This window comes from Calypte anna, unplaced genomic scaffold (assembly GCF_003957555.1).
Source record: "Calypte anna isolate BGI_N300 unplaced genomic scaffold, bCalAnn1_v1.p scaffold_131_arrow_ctg1, whole genome shotgun sequence".
Classification (NCBI taxonomy): Eukaryota; Metazoa; Chordata; class Aves; order Apodiformes; family Trochilidae; genus Calypte; species Calypte anna.
The window spans coordinates 3916-15700 of NW_022045438.1; the positions used below are offsets into that span (position 1 = coordinate 3916).

Consider the following 11785-nt stretch of genomic DNA (forward strand, 5'->3'; position numbering starts at 1 on the left):
CGCATGGTCTTGCACATGCTCCATAGGGGCCCTGCCCTGACTGGGCACAGGTGGAGTTGATAGCGGCTCACACCCACTTCTTGATGATCAGAGGCACCTGGTCGCTCTGTTCCACTACAGTTCCATGTGAGGGTTAGGGCCAGCCAAAGTTTTCAGTGGCCACTCTTTGCCTTTGTTTGCCAGTCCCGACTGTTCAGGTTTTGAGGACCCCATTCAGCGATCCGGAAGAACAGCCATTTCGGGCTTTTTGATTCGAGGTTTGTGGTAAAAGGAAAACCCTTAAGCCGACTGTTGGTGGTGCTATGGGTAGGGTTCAATGTGAGGGTTAGGGCCAGCCAAAGTTTTCACTGGCCACTCTTTGCCTTTGTTCCCCAGTCCTGACCATTCAGACTTTCGGGACCCCAATCATCGATCTGGGAAAACGGCCGCTTTGGGCTGGTTGATTCGAGGTTTCTGGTAAAACGCAAACTCCAAGGCTGACTGTTGGTTGTGCTGTGCGTAGGGTTCCATGTGAGGGTTAGGGCCACCCAAATTTTTCAGTGGCCACTCTTTGCGTTTGTTCCCCAGTCCCGACCGTTCGGATTTTGGGACCCCGTTAAGCAATCCGTGAAAACGGTAGCTTCGGGCTAGTAGATTCAATGTTTGTGGTAAAAGGAAAACCCATAGGCTGACTGGTGGTGCTGTGGGTAGGGTTCCATGTGAGGATTAGGGCCAGCCAAAGTTTTCAGTGGCCACTTTTTGCGTTTTTTCCCCAGTCCCAAACTGTTCTGACTTTTGGGAACCCATTCGGTGATCCGGGATAATGGCCGCTTCGGGCTGGTAGATTCAAGGTTTGTGGTAAAAGGCAAACCGGTTGGCCGACTGTTGGTGGTGCTGTGGGTAGGATTCCATGTGAGGGTTAGGGCCAGCCAAAGTTTTCAGTGGCCACTCTTTGCGTTTGTTTGCCATTCCCGACCATTCCGACTTTTGGGACTCCATTAAGCAATCCGGTGAAACGACCACTTTGGGGTGGTAGATTCAAGGTTTGTGGTAAAAGGCAAACCCGTAGGCCGACTGCTCGTGGTTCAGTAGGTAGGGTTCCATGTGAGGGTTAGGGCCAGCCAAAGTTTTCACTGGCCACTCTTTGCCTTTGTTCCCCAGTCCTGACCATTCAGACTTTCGGGACCCCAATCATCGATCTGGGAAAACGGCCGCTTTGGGCTGGTTGATTCGAGGTTTCTGGTAAAACGCAAACTCCAAGGCTGACTGTTGGTTGTGCTGTGCGTAGGGTTCCATGTGAGGGTTAGGGCCACCCAAATTTTTCAGTGGCCACTCTTTGCGTTTGTTCCCCAGTCCCGACCGTTCGGATTTTGGGACCCCGTTAAGCAATCCGTGAAAACGGTAGCTTCGGGCTAGTAGATTCAATGTTTGTGGTAAAAGGAAAACCCATAGGCTGACTGTTGGTGGTGCTGTGGGTAGGGTTCCATGTGAGGATTAGGGCCAGCCAAAGTTTTCAGTGGCCACTTTTTGTGTTTTTTCCCCAGTCCCAAACTGTTCTGACTTTTGGGAACCCATTCGGTGATCCGGGATAATGGCCGCTTCGGGCTGGTAGATTCAAGGTTTGTGGTAAAAGGCAAACCGGTTGGCCGACTGTTGGTGGTGCTGTGGGTAGGATTCCATGTGAGGGTTAGGGCCAGCCAAAGTTTTCAGTGGCCACTCTTTGCGTTTGTTTGCCATTCCCGACCATTCCGACTTTTGGGACTCCATTAAGCAATCCGGTGAAACGACCACTTTGGGGTGGTAGATTCAAGGTTTGTGGTAAAAGGCAAACCCGTAGGCCGACTGCTCGTGGTTCAGTAGGTAGGGTTCCATGTGAGGGTTAGGGCCAGCCAAAATTTTCAGTGGCCACATTTGTGCTCCCCAGTCCCGACCTTTTTTTACTTTTGGGACCCCATTCAGCGATCTGGGAAGACGGCTGCTTCGGGCTGGAAGATTCAAGGTTTGTGGAAAAAGGCAAACCTGTAGGCCGACTGTTGGTGGTGCTGTGGGTAGATTCCCATGTGAGGGTTAGGGCCAGCCAAAGTTTTCAGTGGCCACTCTTTACATTTCTTTGCCAGTCCCGACCGTTCGGACTTTAGGGACCCCATTCAGTGATCCGGGAATATGGCCGCTTCGGGCTGGTAGATTCAAGGTTTGTGGTAAAAGGAAAACCCGTAATCCGACGGTTGGTGGTTCTGTGGGTAGGGTTCCATGGGAGGGTTAGGGCCAGCCAAAGTTTTCAGTGGCCACTCTTTGCCTTTGTTCCCCAGTCCCGACCGTTCGGACTTTGGGGAAAGCATTGAGCGATCCCGGAAAACAGCCGTTTCGGGCTGGTAGATTCAAGGTTTGTGGTAAAAGGCAAACCCGTAATCCGACGGTTGGTGGTGCTTTACGTAGGGTTCCATGTGAGGGTTAGGGCCAGCCAAAGTTTTCAGTGGCCACTCTTTGCGTTTTCTCCCCACTACCGACCTTTCGGGCTCTTCGGACCCCATTGAGCAATACGGGAAAACGGCCGCTTCAGGCTTGTAGATTAAAGCTTCGTGGTAAAACGCAAACCATAGGCTGACATTTGGTTCTTTGGGTAGGGTTCCATGTGAGGGTTAGGGCCAGCCAAAATTTTCAGTGGTCACTCTTTCTGTTTTCGCCCCACTCCCGACCCTTCGGTCTCTCTGGACCCCATTGAGCAATACGGGAAAACGGCCGCTTCAGGCTGGTAGATTCAAGGTTTGTGGTAAAAGGCAAACCCCACGACCGACTCTTGGTGGTGTTATTCGTAAGGTCCCATGTGAGGGTTAGGGCCAGCCAAAGTTTTCAATGGCCACTCTTTGCGTTTGTTCCCCAGTCCCGACTGTTCGGTCTTTTGGGACCCCATTGAGCACTCCGGGAAAACGGCCGCTTCAGGCTGGTAGATTCAAGGTTTGTGGCAAAACGCAAACCCGTAGGCCGACTGTTGTTGGTGCTGTGTGTAGGGTTCCATGTGAGGGTTAGGGCCAGCCAAAGTTTCAGTGGCCACTCTTTGAATTTGTTTGCCAGTCCCGACCTTTCTTACTTTTGGTACCCCATTCAGCGATCCAGGAAAACGGCCGCTTCAGTCTGGTAGATCCAAGGTTTGTGATAAAACAGAAACCCGTAAGCCAACTGTTGGTTATGCTGCGGGTAGGGTCCCATGTGAAGATTAGGGTCATTCAAAGTTTTCAGTGGCCACTCTTTGCGTTTCCTCCCCACTCCCGACCCTTCGGTCTCTCTGGACAACACTGAGCAATACGGCAAAACGTCCGCTTCAGGCTGGTAGATTCAAGGTTTGTGGTAAAACGCAAACCCTTAGGCCGACTGTTGGTGGTGCTGTGGGTAGGGTTCCATGTGAGGGTTAGGGCCAGCCAAAGTTTTCAGTGGCCACTCTTTGCCTTTGTTTTCTAGACTGGACCGTTCGTACTCTTGGGACCCCATTCAGCGATCCGGGAAAACGGCCCCTTCAGGCTGGTAGATTCAAGGTTTGTGGTAAAAGTAAAACCCGTAGGCAGACTGTTGGTGGTGCTGTGGGTAGGGTTCCACGTGAGGGTTAGGGCCAGCCACAGTTTTCAGTGGCCACTCTTTGCATTTGTTTGCCAGTCCCGATTGTTCGGACTTTCAGGACCCCATTCAGCAAAAGGGGAAAATGGCAGCTTCGGGCTGGGAGATTCAGGGTTGGTGGTCAAACGGAAACCAGTAGGCTGACTGTTGGTGGTGCTGTGGGTAGGGTTCCATGTGAGGGTTAAGGTCAGCCAAAGTTTTCAGTGATCACTCTTTGCGTTTGTTTCCCAGTCCCAATTGTTCTGACTTTCGGGACCCCATTCAGCAGTAGGGGAAAATGGCCGCTAAGGGATGGGAGATTCAAAGTTGGTGGTCAAACAGAAACCTGTAGGCGGACTGTTCGTGGTGCTCTGGGAAGGGTTCCATTTGAGGGTTAAGGCCAGCCAAAGTTTTCAGTGGTCACTCTTTGCATTTGTTTCCCAGTCCTGATTGTTTGGACTTTCGGGACCCAATTCAGCCTTAGGGGAAAATGGCCTCTTTGTTCTGGTAGATTCAAGGTTTGTGGTCAAACGGAAACCCGTAGGCCGACTGTTGGTGGTGCTGTTTCTAGGGTTCCATGTGAGGGTTTAGCCAGCCAAAGTTTTCAGTGGTCACTCTTTGCATTTGTTTGCCACTCCCGATTATTCGGACTTTCAGGACCCCATTCAGCAACAGGGGAAAATGGCCGCTAAGGGCTTCTAGATTCAAGGTTGGTCGTCAAACGGAAACCAGTAGGCCGACTGTTGGTGGTGCTGTGGGTAGGGCTCCATGTGAGCGTTAAGGCCAGTCAATGTTTTCAGTGTGTGGGAAAACAGTCTGCGGAGGCTTAAGGATTCCATGTGCACATCAATATGATTGTATGAAATCCTTTATTAACAACTTGCACTCTCTTTATATAGAGAAGCCTTGTTTACACCATCATATCTTGCAGGTGGCTTTGTATTGCAATTACACATGCCATTCTCATGGAACCTTCTTTTCACATAATTGTTTTCCTCTTCTGTTGCCAGTTAAGTTATCTCTTTCCCATTATCTCATTCTCAGAAAGCCTCTAACTAGGCCTCAATAACCATTAACCCAATGTGGCCTAAATTGAAGTAAGTCAGGATTGCTCACAATCTGTATATTTCTGAACTTTTTCCTCATCATATTCCCCTTTTTGTTTTTTGAGCAATTCTGAGTTACTTCTTACGTAAGATAACATGCTAATGATATATTGTCATAAGCAGCATACTAATAATGGAAAAGCAATAACATACCAATAATGCAAAAGCAATTATTACATATATACTGATGCAAAAGCAATACTAACATACTAGTAATATAAAAGCAGTAATAACATATATAACTGATAAGCCTTGCCTAATTAAATCTTCAAGCCAACAAGTTAACTGGTATATTTTATGATTTTTATCAATTCTTACCAAAGGCTTTTCCTCTTGCTATGTGTAATAAAAATGAAACAGCAAGAAACCCAAATTTCAAATTTTCACTTCTATTCTAGGCCTAATTGTTGCATTGACCAGTTTGATCACAAATGTTATTGATAACTCATTAGTGCTCTCATGAGGTCACACTCTTTTTTCTTCTCATGAGGGTATATGCTCTTCCCTTTTCTTTCCTTTCTATCTCTGTCTTTTTTTTTTTTGATTGTAAATAGTTGTATTATCGAATCATGTATTCTTATGATTTCAAACTAAACTTGATGAAATTTCTTTCTATCACACCACTCCCTTGCACAGTATTTTGCAGTGCAGCTTTGAGCATCTTTTAAACTCTTCTCTTAAATAATAGATCAAATTATAATCAATGTGCCCATCAAAGTAAGTTGTTTTAAAATATCTGGAGATTGCATAAAAGCAGAGTAGTGATGAAACCTAATTGAAGCCAAATTTTTTCTATTTCATGAATAGCGAAAATCTCCTTTCAAAGAAAAGAAAATATCACTATCTTTCATGAGTAGCAGGTAACCCTCAAGTTACTGCCTACCAAAATTCAGGCCTGGACATTTGATGCCCAGAACAATGGAATTCCCTAAAGATGGGGTATCCTGATGGGAGGGTGGGCTGACCCCCATCCCCATTCCCTGCAGTCCCCACAGCCCCAAATCTCAGGTGCTTTGGATGCTTTTCCTCCATGGACATAACAGCAGGACAGAACCTGCAGCATCAGTGTCTGAGCTGCACCCAAATTCTCACCCCCCAGCCCAGCAAAAAGAAGGGGAAGAGCAAGGGCAGCAGCAGCAGGGGCAAGAGGGGAACCTGCCAAAGTTCTGCTGCCAAGGGAGTCGGGACAGGGAGACACAGGCAGAGACTCCAGCACTTCTGTGTCAGGGGGATCTGCTGGAAGGATCCTCAGAAATCGGTGCCCATGATCTGAGGGCTGAGGGACTGTGCTGTGTGACTGAGAGCAGGGTTTAGCTCTAGGGAGGGCAGCAGCTCTGTAGGGGATGGCTGGGAGGTGCAGGGATCCCCCCTGCCATCATCTTCCGGGCAGCAGCTCCCTCTCCATCTCTGCCCATCTCTGCTGCCTGCAGCTCTTCCTCTGTCCCCAGCTCTCCTCCCTGTCAGTGCTCACAGCCCCCATCCCACCCCCTGAGTGCTCAGCTCTGCCCTGCAGACCCCTCCTGGCAGCAGCAGGACCTGTCCAGGGGAATCTCTTGATGTGCAGGGGCTCAGGAGAAGCTCAGACAAGGGATGAGAAGAACTGGGGTCTCTGTGCCTTCTGCAGAGTGCAGAAAGAGCTTTCCATGCCCTGGAGAGACAAGTGGAAGCAGAGCCTGTGGAGAGCCCAGGCTGGAGCAGGAAAGCCCTGCCCTGAAGGGACTCCTGAAAAGTCCCCTCAGAAATCTTCTGAGCATCAGCTGGAGCTGTGAGCAGCCCTGAGCAATTCATCCCTCTCTCACCAGCACCGGGAGCCTGCCCTGTGCTCCCTGTCTCCTGCCAGCCACAGCTTCTGCCAGCACCAGGGAGCTCCCCGGGCAGGCTGAGAGCTGCCCCTGGCAGGCAGGCAGGCAGCAGAGTCCCTGCCCCAGCACACAGCCCCTGGGCTGCAGGACCCTGCTCTGAAGGACAGCCCTGGGCACCCCTGCCTGCACACACCCCCTCAGCCCCTGCAGCCATCCCCAGCAGAAGGCAGCCCCATGGCCTCTCCCTCTGACGCTGCTCCAGGACAGCCCTGCTCTGCCAAACCTTTGCCTCCTGCCCACCAAAATCCTCCGCAAGGATCCCAGCAGCTGTGGCACAGGCTGCCAGCTGGAGAAGGAAGACCCCCTCCAGGAAGCCCAGCTTCACTGCCCTGCAGCCAGACTCACCATGGCAGAGGCTGGGAAGATTTCTCTCTCCCCCAGCCCAGGCAGCTCTCAGCTCTCCTCCCAGCCCAGGCTGCCTTTCTCCTCTCTCTCCCTCCTCTCTCTCCCCTGCCCTGCTGCCTGCAGGCAGTGCCCTCAGCCCTGCTGCGCTCTGCAGAGGAGCTGCTCCTGCCCAGAGCTCTCTCTCTGCAGCACTCTCTGCTTGCCAGCAGCTCTCTCAGGCTCAGGAGCCCGGCCCAGCAGCACAGGACCAGCGCCAGACTTTGCCACTTGTTCAACTCTCTCGGGGCTCCCTCCAGCTCTCCCTGGGGCTCCCCAGGAACCCAATGGGACACACACTGAAGTCATCGCTCATGTCCCCTCCCTCCCTCCTTTCCAGCACAGCCAGTTCCCCTCTAGAGACACAACCTCTGCTTCTCCCACTCTCCCACTGGACACCCAGGCAGTGCCAGGGGGAATCTCCTTTCCCTCCTCTTTCCCTGCAAGCCACGGGTGACACTGGAGGTGCCAGGGGTGCTCCAACCTCACTCAGGGCAGCTGCTCAATTGAGTGGCCAAGCACAGCCCTGTGGGGCTACAGCAAATGTCAGGGCACTCCAGCACAACCACCTGCTGCTGGCACAACAGCACAGGACTGTCACATCCCATGGCCTGACCCAGACAACAGCCAAAGCAGATTCCATCTCCCAGGCCAGAGTTTCCCTTTCAGGGAAAAGTTACCCTTGGAGGGCAAACAAAGAGTGATAGCCTTCTGAGACCATCCAAATACCCCTTGATCAGATGAAGATGAAATGACACTCAAGGTCTTTTTCTCTACAGTCAGAACATCAATTCTGTTCCTCTAACAGTTAAAGGTTACATTGCATCAATTTTTAGGGAACACAAAGAACTCACAAGTATGTATGAATAAATAGGTAATAAAAGCAATCACAAAAGCTGATGGCTTGGATCACAAAATACTCGACCCAGATACTCAAATGACATCTCAACAATGCAATCCCCTCACCCCATGAGTCCAAATATCACAGGGCATGATGATATCATAAGGCAATATCATCAGGCAATGGTATCATGATGGCTACAAGCTTAGCATCTTCACTCCAGCTTCTTCAGCTCAGGCAGTGGTGATATGTATGATGTGCAGAGTCCTTGTTCTTCAAGCAGGGTCACCTCCAAAGCTAAGGGTTCTGTAGCAACATCCTTGGGACTTGATGTACCTGTGAATTTAGTTCTCTAAAAGCACTTCCAATTCAATTTTTCAAAAGGTGCATTTGACAAACTGATGTCTTTTAGGATAGGGCACTCCAAATTAGAGAATTATTGGTGGCATTATATGCACTAAGTATGTACAATGATCACAAACTTCATAACAGTACAGCATAACAAAACTAAATAAGAATGAAAAATTTACACAATATCAAAATTATAAATACAGAAAGTCCCCATTTTGAGAATATTTTTCTCTATCTTCTAATTGAAAAGGTTAATTACAACATTTAATTTTAATTCCACCATTAAAATTTTCTTTCTGGTGGGAAATGACCTTGTAAATTTGTCCCTATATTTTAAGATTCATCCTAAAGAGTACAAGTGTTATGCTATTTCTCTTTTCTTAATTTCCACCATATCTCAATCCAAGCATTTCACCTGGTGTTCCTTACTGCCTGACAAGGCAGAGGAGCTGAGGGAGTCCCTGATCAAACAGGTGGATGCAGACTGGAGTCCACTCCAGTCCCTCCTCCCTGTCACATGCAGCAAGACAAACCAGGCAAGGCAGAGCAGTGCAGTCCCAATCAGGTCACCTAAACTTTTGTCCCAAATCCATTTTTTTTCATCCAGGGTGCATTTAGCCAATTAAGCACACAGAGCTGAGATATTGGGTTTTTTTCCCAACAGTGGGCAGGGTTGGGTGGTGGGTGGTAATTCCACAAAGGCAGCACTTTAACACCTGTAACACCAGATGTGAGGTGACAGTGAACCTCATCATTAGTGATTACTCTGACACCACTGACTGATACAGAGTGAAAGGACATAATGTCAGATCACCAGTTATAGGAGCAATTCTTTCACTTGTAAAGAAACAAAACAGGCTTAACAAGCCTTCATTGTCTCAGTCTTCATCTGAAGAAGTCTGCAGGTCTTTTGGATGACCTGCAGCACTTTTTGTCTTTTCTGGCAATCCAAAATGCCCTAATTAATTTTTTCTCAGTTTTGGTTCTTCTGTAGACTTTGGCAATATTGAGATACCACATAATCTGCTGTTAGAGGTAAGTTTTCCATAGTAACTACATTCCAGTATCACACATACCCTTTGACTATCAGAAAAGGACTCTACAACTTGGAAAGTTACAGAGAGGGGTATGTTTATTCAGATAAACGAGGGGATAATTCCTCCAGAATCCTTGTGCACCCATCTCACAATCAGGCTTTTGTTATACACACTGAAGTTTTACATATTCATGTAACTCCAGCACAAGCCCCTGCTGCTGGCACAACAGCACAGGACCCAGAGGCAAACCCTGCCTGCTGACAGTGGGTATGTGATGGACACCTCAGGGCAGTTTAGACCATTTGGGCACTGCTCTGAGAGCAGCTGATTCCCAGCACTGCAGTGAGGCCAGGACCATCCCAGCTCTATCCATGAGATGAGGTTGAAGCACATCACAGAGAGGTCTCCATTGTGGGACCACACTCCATTGTGAAACTTTGCTGGTCCTTCTGTCCCCTTGATGGTACTGTCATAGAAGGACATCAGCTCTGTCAAACAGGACCTGCACTTCATGACCCCATGCCAATTGAGTCTGATCACCTTTTTGTTATGACTTTACCCTGTAATGCTACTCAGAATGATCTGCTCCATCAGCTTCCCAGGGACTGGAGTCAAACTGACAGGCTGCATTTTCCCAGATTGTCCTTCCATCCCTTCTTAGACCCGAGTGTCACGTTGGCTGACTTCCAGTCTGTTGGTACCTCTCCTGTCAGCCAGGACTGCTGATACCTAACAAACCCACTGCTGCCATAAGGATTTCAGGAAGGCAAAAGGCTCCACTCCGAACCTCAAGGTGTTGAGCATCACTGCACCAGAGAGGGGGACAAAGAGAAGGAGTTCTAGGGAGGAGGTCCCAACCTCAAAGCACCCAAAGCATTCTCCAAACCTTTGTACCCCAACAGCCATAAGGGATTGCTCATTGCACATTTGTATAATTTGATTATCTAATTAATAAAAACAACACCCAAACAGTATTGAACCTCAGGCTAGTGTACCTCCACCCTTTTTTGTGGCCACAACCATCTGGACACTGAAGCGTAAAGACAAATTTATGGGTCTAAATCCCCTTAAAAGGGCATCTTAATGGAAAAGGCTTCTTTGCATCTCAAAATGACACAATCCCAAATTCTCACTCCCATTTTCTTTTCAAGTCCAGCATTCAGACACCTCCCCTGACGAGTGTGTCTTCCTGATAATCACTTCCTTGTTTTACCTTATTTGCTTTCAAAGAATTTAAAGACGTGGAAGCTTGGAAACTCTAAAGCTTGGAAAATGTGGATACCTGGTGGTTCTGATGGTGAGAGATGAGATCGTAGCTCTGGTAAAAACTCTTCTCACACTGGGAGCAGCTTTAGGGTCATTCACCCCTATGGAGCTGCTGATGTCTCAACAAGGTGGAGCTTTGCCTGAAGCTCTTGGAGCAGTGGGGACATGAGTAGGGTTTCTCTCCTGTGTGGATGAGATGCTGCCTGATGAGAGGAGAGCTCCTGGAAAAGCTCTTCCCACAGTCGGGACACTTGTAGGGACATTCACCCCTATGGATCTGTAGGTGTTGGGTGAGACCCGAGCTGGCTGTGAAGCCCTTCCCACACTGGGGACACGTGTAGGGTTTTTCCTCAGTGTGGATATGTTGATGATGAATCCAAGAGATGCTATTGTTGAAGGCTTTCCCACAGAGAGTGCAGGGATACAACTTCTCTCCTGTATGGATGTGGTGATGGTGTGATAATGCAGAACTCTGGGTAAACTCCTTCCCACACTCCAGGCACTTATAGGGTCTCTCTCCCATGTGGATGCAGTGATGCTGTGATAAACTTGAACTCCAGTTAAACTCCTTCCCACACTCAGAACATTTAAAGGGTTTCTCACCTGTATGGATCCGTTGATGCCAGATAAAATTCCATCTCCTCATAAAACCTTTCCTGCAGTCAGAGCAGGTGTAGGACATGGTGCCTGTGTGATGGTGTCACCATTGGACCAGATCCAAGCTGTCTCTAAACCGTCACCCACCGTCAGGACATCTCTGGGGTCTCTCACCCTGATGGATTTTCTGGTGGTGGAGACGGGCCAAGCGGATCCTAAACCGATCCTCACCAATGTCTATTTTTTCTCCAGGATGAATTCAGTGATATTTCACCAGTGTCGTGCTTTGACCAAAAGCTGTCTTATTCCAGGGGCACCCAGGGAGATTATTGCCTTGACTGAGTCACCTCGTGTCTGTGGAAGAAGCCACAGTGCAGTGACAAAGTAGGGGTGGGCTTTTTGTGTGGTGAGGGCAGCCAAAACCTACATCAAACTTACTGCGGGTGAAAATGGAGTGTAAGGTGGAATGAGGAGGTTACCCACAGAGTTGGAAACCCACTGATCATCCTTTACTTCATTTTGAGGAGCTAAACTGGAACCCAAAACCCAAAGAGGAACTGGGTGGGACACAGGTTTCTAGAGTTGTGAGCCGCTCCTGACTTGAATTGTGATCATCCCATTGCTCTTGACTTAGAGTCTCCTGAGATGTTTTGGGAATCCCCAGTTGTGGCCCCTGAGCTCTGGTATTATTAAGTCCCCTGGAGGGATTCTGGGGTTGCCATCATTACCCCTGATCCAGGATGATTCGATGGTCCCCAGTTGCAGGCCCCCACCCCC

The 11785-nt window shown here is 48.9% G+C and overlaps 1 long non-coding RNA gene across 3 annotated transcripts; it reads left to right on the top strand.

Moving 5' to 3' along the window:
- The first annotated feature begins 803 nt into the window (after positions 1 to 803).
- Positions 804 to 2965, top strand: LOC115600197. 3 transcript variants are annotated; one of them, XR_003988860.1, is made up of 3 exons: positions 804 to 830; positions 2097 to 2170; positions 2861 to 2965. It is a non-coding gene; the product is annotated as an uncharacterized LOC115600197 (long non-coding RNA). The 3 variants fall into 3 exon arrangements; XR_003988862.1 differs by lacking the exon at positions 804 to 830 and adding an exon at positions 1025 to 1044; XR_003988861.1 differs by lacking the exon at positions 804 to 830 and adding an exon at positions 1779 to 1790.
- Positions 2966 to 11785: the final 8820 nt, after the last annotated feature.